A 16,106-nucleotide genomic window follows, 5' to 3' on the forward strand; every position below is an offset into this window, starting at 1 on the left:
CTCAAAAGGCAGACCGACAGCATGACCGACAAGGCCGGGGCAGCCCGCAGAAGGGATGGAAAACGAACACGGGAGAGAGAAACTTTTTAGGGAAGGGGATTTTTTAGAATAATTTGACGTTCGATTAATTCCTTAAAGCATCAAAGTGTAAAACAAATAGCCATGAGTCCATACTGGTACAAATAAATACTGAAAAAAATAAATACATGTAGGAGGAAGGACATATCCCCTTATAAAAAATTCCTTGTAATCTGTAGAAAGAACGAAGAGAATCGAAAATAACTGTTAGAACACCACGGTAATCATTGCTGCAGGCATCCACTGATGGATGCTAAATTAGGCAGAAGTCTGAGGAGAAACAGGATAAATGCGTAGTCTCAAAGTAGTTTTCTCATCATATTTATTAAATACAAAAAGAGTCACTTCACCGTCAGGAAATCCAGCAGACACTACCCTATCCAAGTGACCAAGGTTCACATCACCAGTAAGACACATCGACACCCATGTACCCCCTGAAATTTTGCACCGGGAAAAGTTTCTTGCCAAAAATGCGCAATTTTAACTCAACCACGAGAAAACATTGAACAACCACCAATTGAGGGACATTCAACAATACAACGGATCAGTGTTTCAAAACTGCCGAGGTCGTGAGAGACCAGGAAAGACAAGGACCGTCATAGATTGGACCCAACTACACCTGGTGACTAAATGCAGCATGGGATTATCTGGATTGGGTAATGGAACGGGAGGGGGACACTTGTGGAAAACTGGTGTAATCTGAACAAAGTCAGTAGTTTAGGTAATAACATAGTGCTTTTTAATTTGTGAATTTTTGATCATTATACAGTGGTTATTGCTAGATGTTAACATTCAGGGAAGCCCCGGGGGAAGCCATAGGGGAAGACTGTGTATTATTGTGCAACTTCTAAGTCAAACATTATTGCAAAATTTTTTTTTTCTTTGAAGCATAAGTAACAGGACTGTTGTAGGACCTCCTCACGTTGTTGAGTGCTTTGGTATTATATCTTTTTTTTTCTTTTTACAATGTTTATTTATTTATTTGAGAGAGAGAGAGAGAGAGAGGGAGAGAACATGTGAGCGAGTGGGAGCAGGGGAGGGGCAGAGAGAAGGACACAGAGAGAATTCCCAAGCAGGCTCTGCACTGTCAGCACAGAGCCTGACTCGGGGCTCAGTCCCACGGCCGTGAGCTCACGACCCGAGCTGAAGTCAAGAGCCGGATGCTTCACAGACTGAGCTGCCCAGGCACCCCCGTTTGACATTATTTCCATTGTGAGCTCCATCTTGGGGATGGGGGAGGAAAGATGAGGCACTAAGCTCGTTTCTGGGCTCAAGGCCTGGAAATGCTGCTGTTGGCAAATTGATTTTTCCCCCAGAAAGTCACCAGGCGGTTCTATCCCTTACCCAAGCCCATTTCTTCCTTCCCTGGAGACTCAAAGAACTTAGAAACACCTGCTACTGTATTACCACACCCTCTTCCTGGACGGTTCTCAGGGTTTGGGCTCCTGACCCCCAGGGCATGGCCATACTTTATGGTGTCAGTCAGGCAATCGCACCAGGATAGACCATTCAACCTTAATTCCAGAGACAGCATGCATACTTGGGGGCAGGGTCATTTCCTTGGAGTAATAATAGAACCTGTTTTGCAGGTTGTAGGAATTAGATGAGATAATCTATGGTACAGCACAGATGGACCTTGAAAGCATTATATTAAGTGAAATAAGCCAGACGCACAAGGATCAGTATTGTGTGATTTCACTTACATGAGGTACCTAAAAGGGGCAAATTCACAGCGACAGAAAGAATAGTGGTTATCACCAGGGCCTGGGGGGAAGGGAGAAATGAAGACTTACTGCTCAGCGGATACAGAGTTTCTCTTGGGATGGTGAAGCTCGGGAGAGGGAGAGCTCTGATGGTTGCACAACATTACGAATGTATGTACTGAGACTGAATTATACACTGAAAAATGGTGAAAGTGGTAATCTTTATGTTTCACATATCTTATGTAATAAGCACTTTTTTTTTTTTTTAATTGAAAGAATTAGCTGAGCTGAATGCAGAGCTCCCAGAAAGCCCCGGCCCAGAGTGGGCCCTCAGATACCATTCGTCTTCCTCCTTCACTGAAGTTTTTAAGAGAACTATTACATAGTTGTTCAATGTGATTTGTGACCATGGCGGTCACATACGATTTTTACAACTAACCGCATTCTTCACTCCACCATGGCCTGGTTTTCAAAATTTATTTTTTTACTCTAGGCAACTGAAAGAGGAATTTTTTTAAGAATAGTAGGTTTGAAAATCCTGTAAGAACGTTTCCGTTTAGAACAAAAGGTAAAGCTGAAGTGACCACGTGATTCACAGCGCTGCTCTGGGGGCACGTGACCGCGGCTCTTGGTGCAACTTGACCAATATGTTTGCAGCTACACTGCAATTCTGTTGATGAATTCAATCATGTCCCTTCCAAGATTTGCCCGATCACTTCTAACCCTCTCCCCGCCTCCACTGCCACTGTCCCTGCCACCACTTGCAACCAAGGACACCTGAGCCCTCCCCCCCCCCCCCCCCCCCCCCCCCCCCCCCCCCCCCCCCCCCCCCCCCCGGGGAGGTAGTTTCATACCCAGGCTCACAGCCTAGGTTTGGCATTGCTTGTGTGGCCTCTGCAGCCGAACTTGAAAAGCACTCTTAGAGTTAGTGTTTTCATGACATCTTACTGCCGCTGAGCGTGTGGCCAAACTCCACTAATCCGCTGACACACGGCTGGCATTTCATTGCCCTTATCACTCAGCCCCGTTTTCTGACCAGGCTCCCCGCTGCCTGGTGAGACTTTAATGCTCAGCCTTTTGTTAAATGAGGCTTACGTGCAGGGTCCTGGCCTTGGAGGCTGGGGTGAGACACCGTCTTGCAGAATAGGTCTGTTTTATGGTTTTCTGTGGTGGAAAATTGTATTGTTCCACATTTCAGCTTTGGTTTTGTAATCACTGATTATATAATGAATTCTGATTCCGTGCCTGCAAAATCCGTCTGCACTGTTAAAGACACAGGAGAGAATATAGCTGCTTTGGAACACACAGAGATGGAGACTCTGTGCCTCCCACCCCTCCACCCTCCCTGTTAATCTCATGAAACATCAGTCTCACGTTGTACTACAGTTTGGGGGTGGGGGCACAGCATGACACCTCCTTCACTTTTGCACAAAGAGTAGCAGATTCCAGGGCGATCTGAAATTTGCCGTTTTGTGAAACATATGTTACCTTTAGTCGGGCTAACTCCATCTGCCGAAGTCCTCTCCAAGCACTTGAAAGTCTGTCCTTGACCTCAAGATTAGAGTTGCCAGATAAGATGCCCAGCTCCCAGCTAAATTCCAATCGCAGAAAAACAGTGAATCCCTTTTTAGTGTAAGTATGTCCCAGTTATTGTGTGGCACATACTTATGCTGAAAAATGATTCATTATTTATCTGAAATTCAAATTTAGCGAGGCATCCTCTTATTTTATTTGCTAAATCTGGCAACTCTACTTGAGATCAGACTCTCATCATCGTTCTATCCTCCAGGTCTGTCCTTGTGGGACTCCAGTAATTCGTTCTGCCAAGAAGCCTGAGACAGAATGAGGCAAAGGAAGAATCTTAATCACACTTGGCTTTTTGTTCTTATCTAGCTCCAAGTGTCACGGATCTGCATTAAATTCATAAATAAATGAAAACCGTTCACTTGGACAGCTGAGGTTTGGTTCATTTTTATCGTGAAACTTTAGCAAGATTGGATTCCACTGAGAAGGATAATGTGAAGAGGAGAGTGATCTAGAGATCAAGAGACATGGTCAGTTACCCCAGGCGAGTGGCCATGGTGTGGTACTCTGTCTTTAGACTCTGTTTGAAATCTTAAAGCATTAGATTAAATGACCTCTAAGGTCCCTTCCAAGGCCAAAAATGCCATGACTCTAGCTTCAAAAAGTCTGAAACTTCTGAAGTATGTTACTAAAATCACAAGCGTAGACGGAAAAGTGTTTAAACATCAGGAATTTTTATTTATGCTGAACATTTTTGTACGTTGCTTACCGAATATCCACCTGGGAAGAGTACAACTCTTGACATCCTCAGAACTCTTGCTATTACATTAAATATTTTGACCCAACTTTTTACTTAGTTAGTATCCAGGTATGAGATTTGCCTGTCAGGATACTCCAATAGAATTTTCCACGTGTCTCACGTCCTTAAATGATTTTGGTAAAACCCAACAAGCTAAATCAAAGCTTTAACATGAACTCAAGTCATTAGGAGTTACTATAAGGAGAGATTAATATGATCTTGGGTAGAAGGAAGACATTTTATGGAAATATTCTTAATATAGGCCCAAAATACATGCTGAGGAAAAAGGCACTTAGGTGAGCATACTATCTGTTCTTTCCAAGCAGACTCAACAAACATTGATTGCTTGGGTCATCCCACACAACCCCTCTGGCTTCCACCCCCGTGTATGTATTTATGGCGTCCAAATCACCATGTCCACATTTCATTTCTCTCCTAAGTTTCAGAATGAAATTTCCAACTCCCTACTAGAAATCTCCACCTAGATGTCTCAGAGGCACCTCAAACTCAACAAACACAAACCAAAGTTCCTATTATCTTTGCCCCACGACCTGCTCTGTAGGTCTCCTCAAACTTGGTTAATGGTATTGTTATCTACCATCATTATTATTATTAGCACAAGCTAGAAATCTGGTAATGACCTCCACCCTGAGTCAACAGGCTACAGTCTACTCAGTTCTATCTACTACGTGTCTCTGGAATCTATGTCCTCTCTATCCACTACAAGGCTGTGGTCTAGTTCAAGCCCTCTTGCGTGGACGACTGGAGGTAGTGGTCCTCCGAATCTTTCCCACCCATCTGCACAGAGGCAGAGTGGCAGTTCTCAAGTATGGCTCCAACCGTCCTGTCGTAAGATGGCCCCTGATCGTGACAACTGTTCACTGCCTGGAGAAGATGGTTCAACATGGCAAATGTGGCCTTTTGATTTCTGACCACAGCTGACTGCTCCAACTTCATTTCCCTTCTCAGTACTCTAACACCCATTTGTCATTTCCCTGTACCATTATCTCCTTCTAAGCCTGTACTAATCTCTTTATGCAAATATTCCTCCTTCATCTCCTCCAGCTGGCAAATTCCTACTCATCCTTCGTGACCTTGTTCAAGTGTTACCTTACCTCTGGGCAGGCTTCTCTGCCTAGTCCCCTTCCTCGTTCCACCACATGCCCTGTTAATGACTCCTCTGTGAGAGGCCTCAGCACATTGTTTATACCTTAATTGTACTGCTAACTCTTTGCATTATAATTAGGTGCTTTTCATCTGCTTCCTCTACTCAACTAAGAACCTTTGAAGATGGGGCTGTGGTTTATTTGGCTTTGTATCCCTAAAACCTAGCAAAGGGCCTGGTATGAGACCAGTGCTCCATAAACATTAGTTTGGGGGCAGGGGGATGGATAAATGAAATAAAGAAGTGGCATTTTTACATAGGTATTGTCCTAGGTGATTTATCTCACTTCTTTCTTAGGACAACTCTATAGAAAAAGATATTACTATCACTTTCATTTTATAGATTAAGAAACCGAGAATTTAAGCAACTTGCCAAATCTACATAGTCAGTAAGTGATACAGCCCACAAATGGCTTTTGTTCCTCTAGATTTCTTCCATTCTCAACTATGTGGGGGTATTAATGGGCAGAGGAGAGGTCAAATGTAAAGAGCCCTTAAAAGGCACTATAAGGAACAGGGAGATTCTACAGATTGGATAATCTGTTTCTCAGTTATTAGAAACTCATTATTCATTAAATATTCTGTAAATATTTAATTCCAGGCTTCCTGGTCTTTATTTTGACTTTTTACATTTTTTATTATGAAATATTTGCTATTACAGAAAAAAAAGTACATAAAACATGTATGGATTCAGAATAATCATTACATGTGTAACTTCCACCCATGTCAAGAAGTAGAATTGTCAGGGCCTCTTGTCTGTCTTCCTGAGCACTGGAGAAACCATTATCCTGACTTCGTGAGAATTATTTCCTTGCTTTTATTTGTTGCTTTGCTACATAGATAAATATAGGTATAGATAAGGTATAGATAGGGGCACCTGGGTGACTCAGTTGGTTGAACGACCAATTTGGGCTCAGGTCACAGTCTCACAGTTCGTGGGTTTGAGCCGTGCATCAGGCTCTGTGCTGATAGCTCAGAGCCTGGAGCCTGCTTTGGATTCTGTGTCTCCTCCTCTCCCTGCCTTTCTGCCCCTCCTCTGCTTGTGCTCTCTCTTTCTCTCTCAAAAATAAATAAATAAACATTAAAAAAAAAAAGATATAGACATGTAGTATATCTTTCAACAGTTTCCTATTGCTGCTATAACAAATTACCACAGATTTAGTGGCTTAAAATTATCTTAAGAGTTCTAGGAGTCCGAAGTCCAGGGGTCTGCAGGGCTGTGTTCCTTCTAGAGGCTCTAGGAAAGAATCCGTTATCTGGCCTTTTCCAACTTCTAGAGGTTGCCTGCATTGCTTGACTTGTAGCCCCTTCCTCTACCTTCAAAGACAACAGCATGGCATCTTCTCTCCTTTCTGCCCTCTGCCTCTGTTTTCATCTGTCTATGACTCTGTCTCTCCTACCTTCCTCTTAAAAAGGACCCCTGTGGTTGCATTGGGCTCATTTGGATAATCCAGAATAATCTCCCTATCTCAGATTCTTAGTCACATTTACAAAGTTCCTTTTGCCTTGTAAGGCAACATATTTTCAGGTTCCAAGAATTAGGATATGAACATTTTGGGGGGCCATTATTCAGCTTATCACAAACAACCCCTAAATAATTTCCTTTAGTTATGTCTGTTTTTTAACTTTATATGTATGGAATCATATGGTATATATTCCTTTGCTCAGTAATCCATTTACATTTAATATGATTATTTAAAGATTAGAATTTAAAACTGCCATCTCATTTATATTTGGCCCATTTATTATGTGTTGTCTTTTCTTTCTTCTTGGATTGGTAAAAATAAACAAAAACTTTGTTTTGTTTTGTTTTTGTTTATTTTTACCAATTATTCCATTCTTTTACTTCTACTAGTATGAAAATTATATACTATTTTTTAGCGATTATCCAATAAGTTAATATACATCCTTAACTTAAAGTCTGAAAATAATCAATACTTTTACCTTTCTCCCACATAATTTAAAGGCATTTTTTAACGTTTATTATTTTTGAGAGACAGTGAGAACATAAGTGGGGGAGGGGCAGAGAGAGACGGAGACATAGAATCTGAACCAGGCCCCATGCTCTGAGTTGTCAGCACAGAGCTGACGGTGGGCTCAAACCCATGAACCATGAGATCATGACCTGAACTGAAGTCGGACACTTACCCAATGGAGCTACTCCTAAAGACTGTTAAACATTTTAATTCCATTTGCCCTCCCAGATGTGTTTTTGTTGTCAGATATTTTAATTCTATCTTGTTTTTATTAGAAGTTTTGTCCTTCCAGACATTATTGTCATTATTTTATAAAGTTAATGTTTGCTTAGATATATCCATATGTTTATCATTTTCTTTGCTCTTTCCTTCTTCTTTTTTTTCAGGTCTTCCCTGTGAGATCACCTTCATTTTACCTAAAGGAAACGTCTTAAATTAAAATGTGCTGGTGGCAAACTCTCTCAGCTTTTATCTGTCTAAAAATGACTCTATTTTGACCTATTTCTGAGACATTTTGGCTGGGTATAGAATTCTAGGTTGGCAATTATTTACATGCATTGATGGTTTCATTCCACTTGCTTTTGGCTTCCTTTGTTACTTCCTTTGTTACTACTGAGAAATCAGTTATTGTCTAGTTGCCACTACTTTGAAGATAATCTTTTTCTCTGGTTGATTTTAAGATCTTGTCTGTCTTTGGTTTATTAAAGCCTCACGATGAGTCTAGGTGTATATTTCATTTTATTTTTCATGATTCTTATTCTTGCACCTGTGGATTTATATCTTTGATCTGTTCTGAAAAATTCTGAGTAATTATTTCTTTAAACATTATCTTTATCCAAGCCTTTCTATCCTCTGCTTTTAGGGGTCTCATTAAATGAATGCTACATCTTTTCATTCTGTTCTTCATATCTCCTAATCTCTCTTTGTAAATTTGCTTTGTTGTGTCTCTATACTATATATACTCTTGAATAATTTCTTCTGATCCATATTTTAATTTTCTAATTCTCTCTTCAGTTGTGTCTAAACTGCTTGAGCATATCTGTTGAGGTTTTAACTTTGGTTATTATATTTTTTTACTTTGAGTTCTATTTATTTCTTTTTCAAATCTGCTAAGTCAGTTTATATTGTTTCCTTTTCTGCACATATATTTTCTTTTTTTTTTTTAAATGATTTTTTTTTTAATTTTTCTTCAACGTTTTTTATTTATTTTTGGGACAGAGAGAGACAGAGCATGAACGGGGGAGGGGCAGAGAGAGAGGGAGACACAGAGTCGGAAACAGGCTCCAGGCTCTGAGCCATCAGCCCAGAGCCCGACGCGGGGCTCGAGCTCACGGACCGCGAGATCGTGACCTGGCTGAAGTCGGACGCTTAACCGACTGCGCCACCCAGGCGCCCCTCTTTCTTTTTTTTTTAATTTAGTGAGTATAGTTGGTTTTATAGATTCTATCTAGTAATTCCAAAATCTGAAGTGATTAGAGGCCTCTTTATATCCAGTTTTTGTTCTTTATGGCTTGTCCTTGTAGGCTTAGCTACTTTTGACTATATGCTGCTCATTGTCTTTCAAAATTTATTTCAGGGGGATTGTTTGAAGTCCAGGATGACACAAATTTTCTCCAGGGAAAAAAAAGAAAACTTTCATTTGCCTTTAAACTAAGTTTACAACTTGAGAGGGTTATATAATTTCTTTTTGTTTTTATTTATTTATTGGTAACCAGAGTGATAAGGACTTGGAAGGAGTAAAATTACTAACTTGCACTTGTTAGAGCATGTTCCCACCATTATCAACTATCCTGTTCTGATCATCATAAAGGCAACTTGTCCTGTGATCTCCTGAGCCTTAGTGGGGGAGTTACATTTACATTTAGCTTCACCCTGCTCCTGAGGGTTTGACCCTTATTAGTGAGGGGAAGGGCAGGCCCTGAGCTTTGATCCTGTCCCCCTTGTCCTGAGAAGCTCTCAAAACCTAAGTTCAAGTTTGCCTAAATTGGCAAATGCCCTTAGTTCAAAAATAGCTTTAGGGTGCCACTTAACTTTCAGAGATCCTTTGATTTTGGATTTGAGTTTCTTATTAACTTGCCAGATCTTTGATGCTTTTAAACATTTTTTAAATTTGTTTTTTTTTTTTTTTTCCAGTCAGCAGTTTGGGTTGTTTTCTAGTAGGAGGTTGGTTTCATTCCTATCCTGTCTTGTTCCTGCAATGAAAGTCCTTCCCTTATCCTCCTAGGTTTGGTTGAACTGCACGCTTAGAAACTAAAAAACTAACATGACCTGCTCTAAGACAGTTAACATATGGAAAAGCAACCATATGTTTTTTTAAGTCTTTTATACTTCAGGAAAAGAATCACTGCAAGATTCCCTTAAATAGACTGTAAAAATTGAACTACATAAAACTCTTTGGGGACATATTTAAAATTTTCTAAGAAATGTTTCCCCCCCCCAAAATTAAATTTTCACTACTACATTATTTAAAAATTGCAACATTTTATCCAGAAGTTACTTTTCCAGCAAACAGCCACCCAAGAATCCAAGAGTAAATATAAAATGACTACATAGTTCAATTTATTCATCAGAAAGCCCTTAAGGCCTCATTCAGTGTTGATTAACTCTTATTTCCTACACAATTCAAAGAAACCTCATTCTCTGGGTTTCTAGCCCATAAACTCTTAGAAGCAATAACTTGAAAGAACACATGCATTTTTGAAAGGTGGGCTCTTTATAAAAGCCAGGAATGGCATCTGATGGCTCCATGAGTAGAGAGTAGATAGGACTATAAAATGTGTCCAAAAGGTCAAGGAAAGGAACACTGGAGACATTTAGCCCAACATTCAACAACAGCTCGTGGGAGGCTCATTGAACCTCTTCACAGCGTTGTGAACAAACATCTATGTTCCCGGTGCTGATCCTGCTGATCCTCGTGAGTTCGAGCCCTGCATCGGACTCTGTGTTGACAGCTCAGAGCCTGCTTGGGATTCTCTGCCTCCCTCTCTCTCTCTGCCCCTTCCCACTCATTCTCCATCTCTTTCAAAAGTAAATAAACATTAAAAAAATAACCAGGGTTCAAAAGGTGCATAAGGAAGGGGAAGTGAAGGGAGTCAAAGGAAAGAAAATTCTCCCAGATGGTCTTGCTTTTGTTTACCTCCCTTTTAGCACAAATAATGCTGCCCTTGCCTCCTGATATTGAAGGCAGGGCTCTCAATTTACACGTTGATTTTGGATCCTACTGAGATCCCTGTTTCTGTGGTGTATTAGAATCATTGCTTAAAAGGTTTCAGACTTTGCTGATCCCATGAGATGAGAGCCTGAGTTTAGTATCATTTTCATTATTGTATCATTGGTATCATTCTAAGGTCTCAGAAGCTGGAAAACTCAGCTTTTTGCAAGATGCTGGCTACTTCATATCCTTCCAATGTTATGCCCTGTATTTTCCCTGAGTATTTATCATACCTTCTTGACTTTTTAAGTACTTGATTTATATTTGTGAGTTTTCTTTTTTTATTTCACAAAGGCGGTTAACAACTGAACTGCGGTAGAAAGGACTTGTGTTTTGTTTAGAATTGGCCAAAAGTTTCATTTTGCAAGCCAGTTTTGGTCAATTTGATGGAAGACCATGTGTGTGTGTTTTTTTTAAGTTTATTTATTTATTTTGAGAGAGAGAATGTGTGTGTGTGTGTGTGAGTAGGGAAGAGACAGAGAAAGGAGAGAGAGAATCCCAAGCAGGCTCTGCACTGATGGTGCTTGGGGCTTGATCTCACAAACTGTGAAATCACGACCTGAACCAAAATAAAGAGTCAGCCACTTAACAAACTGAGCCACCCAGGTGCCCCTGGAAAACCATGTTTTTGTTTTTGTTTTGTTTTTAATTTTGTTTTTAATTTACATTCAAGTCAGCATATAGTACAACAGTGATTTCAGGAGTAGATTCCTTAATGCCCCTTCCCCATTTAGCCCATCCCCCCTCCCACCACCCCTCCAGTAACCCTCTGTTTGTTCTCCATATTTATGAGTCTCTTATGTTTTGTCCCCTCCCTGTTTTTATATTATTTTCATTTCCCTTCCCTTATGTTCATCTGTTTTGTCTCTTAAAGTACTCATATGAGTGAAATCGTATATTTGTCTTTCTCTGACTGACTAATTTCGCTTAGCATAATACCTTCCAGTTCTATCCATGTAGTTGCAAATGGCAAGATTTCATTCTTTGTGATGGCCGAGTAATACTCCATTGTACATATATACCACACCTTCTTTCTCCATTCATCCATCGATGGACATTTGGGCTCTTTCTATCCTTTGGCTATTGTTGATAGTGCTGCTATAAACATGGGGATGCATGTGCCCCTTTGAAATAGCACACCTGTGTCCTTTGGATAAATACCTAATAGTGTAACTGCTGGGTCATAGGGTAGTTCTATTTTTAGTTTTTTGAGGAACCTCCATACTGTTTTCCAGAGTGGCTGCACCAGCTTGCATTCCCATGGAAAACCATGTTTTAAAGAACACTGAAACTGCTTCCAGGCCCAAGAGGAAAGAGTTCTAAGATTCATTGTCAACGTCTGTTCCAACACAGGACAGAGGCTGAAACATGCCTGTCAAATATTTGCTATCCTTGGCTTAGTTCATCAAATATTCATTGAATGTAAGGTGCAGGTTCTTTATTTGTTTTCTGTTGTCTTTTGTTTTCAATAAAGGAGACATGGTTTCTGACTTTACAAAGCTGAAATAAATGGCAGACACATGAACAGACAACGAAACTACAGTGGGAAATAGCCAATAATGAAACTGTACCAGCAGAGAGAGAGGAAGAAGTGAGATGGGGGCATCAAGGGAGAGGTCTAAAGCAAGGTCAGATGTCAGCAGTTTCAGAAGCCTGGATGGTCTCAGTTTTGGTCTGGATGTACCCCTTCTTACCTCAGCCACTTCCAAATGGTAGACCACCAGGATATTGCCAGTTTCTGGGAAGGCTTCCAATAGGCATTCTAATAAGCAGCCCATACAGTCTTCTCTGTGTTGTCCATAGCCTTCCTCTCATTATTACTGAATACTGGCCGAATGTCACAAGGCTATGCCCTGTGAGCATGTGAAGGAGTCAAGGTTGGACTGCGAAGAGAGTACCCCAAAGACCTCAAGCTGTTAAAGTACACATGCTAACAATGACAGGTATGGCCCATAACCGAGAACAATTAACTTTATTATTTTTAATTTTTTATTGAAGTATAACTAACACACAGTGATATATTTGTTTCAGGTGTATGACATATTGACTCAACGATTCTGTATATTACTCAGTGCTCAACACAAGAAGGGTAGTCACCATCTGTAACCATACAATATTATTACAGTATATTGACTATATTCCCTATGCTGTACTTTTTACCTCCATGATTTATTTGTTTGATAACTGTGAAGCTTGTAGCTCTTAATCCCCTTCATCTATTTTGCCCATCCCCCTATCCACCTCCCCTCTGACAACCAGCAGTTTGTTCCCTGTATTTAATTTTTTGTCTGTTCATTTTGTTTTGCTTTTTAGATTCCATATATAGGTGAAATCATATGGGAGTTGTCTTTCTCTGGCACTTGACATAATACCTTCTAGGTTCATCCATGTTGTCACAAATGGCAGGACCTCATTCCTTTTTATGGCTGAGTAATATTCCATTGTGTGTATGTACACATCCACACATACCACATCTTCTTTATTCATTCACAAGAGAATAATTTTTAAAAGACACCTGCTTTGTGAGTAGTTCAGGAAGATCAAAATCCAGGATAATATGAGGTTTATGAGAAATGCTAAACAAAAGGCTTTTTACAAGCCATATTTAGATTAAAACCACCAACGAGATAAGACTATGATCAATTCAGGCACCTGGGTGGCTCAGTTGGTTAAGCGTCCAACTCTTGATTTCGGCTCAGGCCATGATGTCACGGTGGTGAGACTGAGCTATGTGTCAAGCTCTGTGCTGAACCTGGAGTCTGTTTAAGATTCTCTCTCCCTCTTCTTCCACCCCTACCCCCTCTTAAGAAAAAACAAACAAACAAACTACGATCACTTCTTGGGAGAGATATGTAACACTAACATATATAAGAACGTAAGAACATTGTGTAAGACCATTACAAGAAAAATCATAATTACCGAATAACTTCCCATAATTTTTCACTATGTAAGGTGTTTCTACAAGGTGGTGCATCAGAATGTTTGTTAAAATGTGTATTCCCTGATCCCATCTTAGAGGTACTAAGCCTAAATCTCTGCGAACAGCCTGTGAATATGCATTTCTAATAGACTCTGCTTCCTCCAAGCGATTGTGATTATGCTCTAAAGATTTAAACCACTACTCTTATGGAGAGAACGATAACAGTTATAAGGAAATGACGTCCAAGATAAATGAGGAGATGATAAGAGAGTACCAGCTTCCTCAAATGGGTTTAATTCTGTAAATCTGACGGAATTCATTTAGGAGAATAAAATAACTTGCAGATGTGATCATACAAACATCAACATCAATCTTTAAGCCGTCCTAGAGAATGGCAGAATCACTAGAAACTTGGAGATAGGCAAATACTGGTTGCCATTAGGCGGCAAAAAGGGGGATTTGAGAAAATATAGAATTGTCAGTTTTATATGGATTTCCAGCAAAACTTTGGAAATAACAGTGTTATTAACAGTGTTTGTAAGCACTTAAAAATGCAGTGTTGATCATTAAGAGTCACCAGGAGTTACTACAAATGAATCTATATGTGGCCTTTTATTTTTAACTGCATCAATCCCTTGTTGAAAATAGTCAAGTTATAAATTATAAAAAAAACTACACATACTAAACTGGTCTATTTCCTTTTTCTTTTTTCTTATCTTTTTCTTTCTTTCCTTCCTTCTTTCTTTCTTTCTTCCTTTCTTTCTTTCTTTCTTCTTTCTTTCTGAGTCTGCTAAAACAGTGGAATGATGAAGTCAGTTTATATTGAGTTTTTCCTAGGCATTTGGCAAAGTGTCTCATGATATGCATTGAGCAAGACTGAGAAATCTGAGAAAATTGATAGAATCATTATTATTTTTTGAGAGCCCACTATATGTCAGGAACTGTGCTAAGCATTTTGTGAGTATTAATTCATTTAATACTCAACCCATCCCTATAAAGTAAAAAAAAAAAGAAAAATTACACATAAGGAAACTAAGCAGAGATTGATCAGGTAATTTTCTCAGGATCATGTAACTAGGGTTTAAGGGGTCTACTCTGAGATCAAAGCTTGGGCACCTAACAATTGCACTATATTTCAGAAGGGTGGACTTAAAACTGGGTAAAATGCCTGTACAGAAAAAGTTGATCTGTATATTCATGCCAACTTGAGGGAATCGCTGATGCCTGCCATGAATCTACAAAATTGTACCAGACTTGCTCAACATTTTTATTAATGACTTGGATAAAGGATGGAAGTTGTGCTTATCAAATTTATAGATGTCAGAAAGCTAGAGAGAAGATAGCTAATGCTGTAAATGAGAGAATCATGATCTAGAATGATCTTGGCAGATGGGAATAACAGGCCAGAGCCAGCAAGAGGAAATTTAACGAGGATCCTGGTAAAATCCTAAATTCTGGCTACAAAAGTAAGTACAATGAGGAACACCCTGCTTAAGGGCATAATACAAAATGTGGAAAGCTAGGAAAATCATTAGATCCATTGATATAGTCAGTCTCCTACAGATTGAGTTCAATGTGATAAATATGCAACAATGGCCAAATGACCTCATGTACTTCTCTCACTGGCTCTCTGACCTCTACCTCTTCAAAGCTGAAACTACCCTATTTCATCTAATCTGAGATGCCATTGATTACAAGATGCACCAGGACTTAGAACCACTGAGAAGTGTGGAGGGAATGCCATCAATAGAACTAGGACACAGTGCTTTCAGATCACCTCGCACTTTTATTTTATAATCATTGAAAGAACTTTTTGAACTTTAATAGCTCTTTGAGGCAGATGTAGGGGGGTTGTTGCAGCTCCCGACTTACAGCTGTTAGCTCTTACCCAGGAACAGGCTTTTGGGGTTTATGTTGTTGTTGTTGTTGTTTGTTTGTTTGTTTTTGTTTTTTTAATTCTCAAGTTCGTTAACGTACAGTGTAGTCTTGGCTTCAGAAGGTTTTTAAGGACACCAGAAAGACACCCATGGAGCCAGAGAGGGGGATTCATGGAATTAGAGTCTCACTAACCAGCCTCAACAGAAAGCCCCCTGCAGAAGTGTCAGCAGACTTGTTTGGAGGCATAAAGGAAAAGAACCTCCAAGTGAAAGGACTTAGTCTTCCACCAAGACTCTTAGGATCACTACGAGAAAAATTCCTCATGCTGCAGGGTCTAGGACTTGGGATGATTTCCACATGAGAATCCACAAGTGACCATGGACTTGGCTATTTCTTCCAAAATGGTTCAGCAGATTACTTCCATCAGTGTAGAGCCAGGAATGCAGGTTGAAGTCACTATTGCTGATGCTGAAATTAGCTTTTTGAATTAGTTGATTACGAGTTACTAAGAAAGAGGCTTAATAGATTTTATCACATCAATTGTGCCTAGCACAGAAGGAAAATATAAGAGAAATAAATAGGTTAAACTGTTCTCCCAAATGTCTCCTTTGGAGTCCGAGCTTCTGAAATGCGTTGCACTTCAAAGTTGGGGTATATATGTCTTGTTTTTCCAAGCACAATTGTCCTCTGTGCCACCAGGAACATCAGTGATGCAGCATTTATTTAAACGGTTCCTTCAAGGATTTTCTTCAAGCCAATGGCTCCACCCTCTACCCCCCACTTTAATACAGGTTCTTTATCTTTTTAGAAGGTGTCAGCAGAGGATTTCAGAAAACAACCGGGATTTTATTAC

At 39.9% G+C, this 16,106-nt stretch overlaps 1 pseudogene; it reads left to right on the plus strand.

Moving 5' to 3' along the window:
- Nucleotides 1–15,744, plus strand: part of LOC115506028 — a 31,713-nt pseudogene extending 15,969 nt beyond the window's left edge.
- The last annotated feature ends 362 nt before the right edge of the window (nt 15,745–16,106 follow it).

This window comes from Lynx canadensis, chromosome F2 (genome assembly GCF_007474595.2).
Source record: "Lynx canadensis isolate LIC74 chromosome F2, mLynCan4.pri.v2, whole genome shotgun sequence".
NCBI classification, from domain to species: Eukaryota; Metazoa; Chordata; class Mammalia; order Carnivora; family Felidae; genus Lynx; species Lynx canadensis.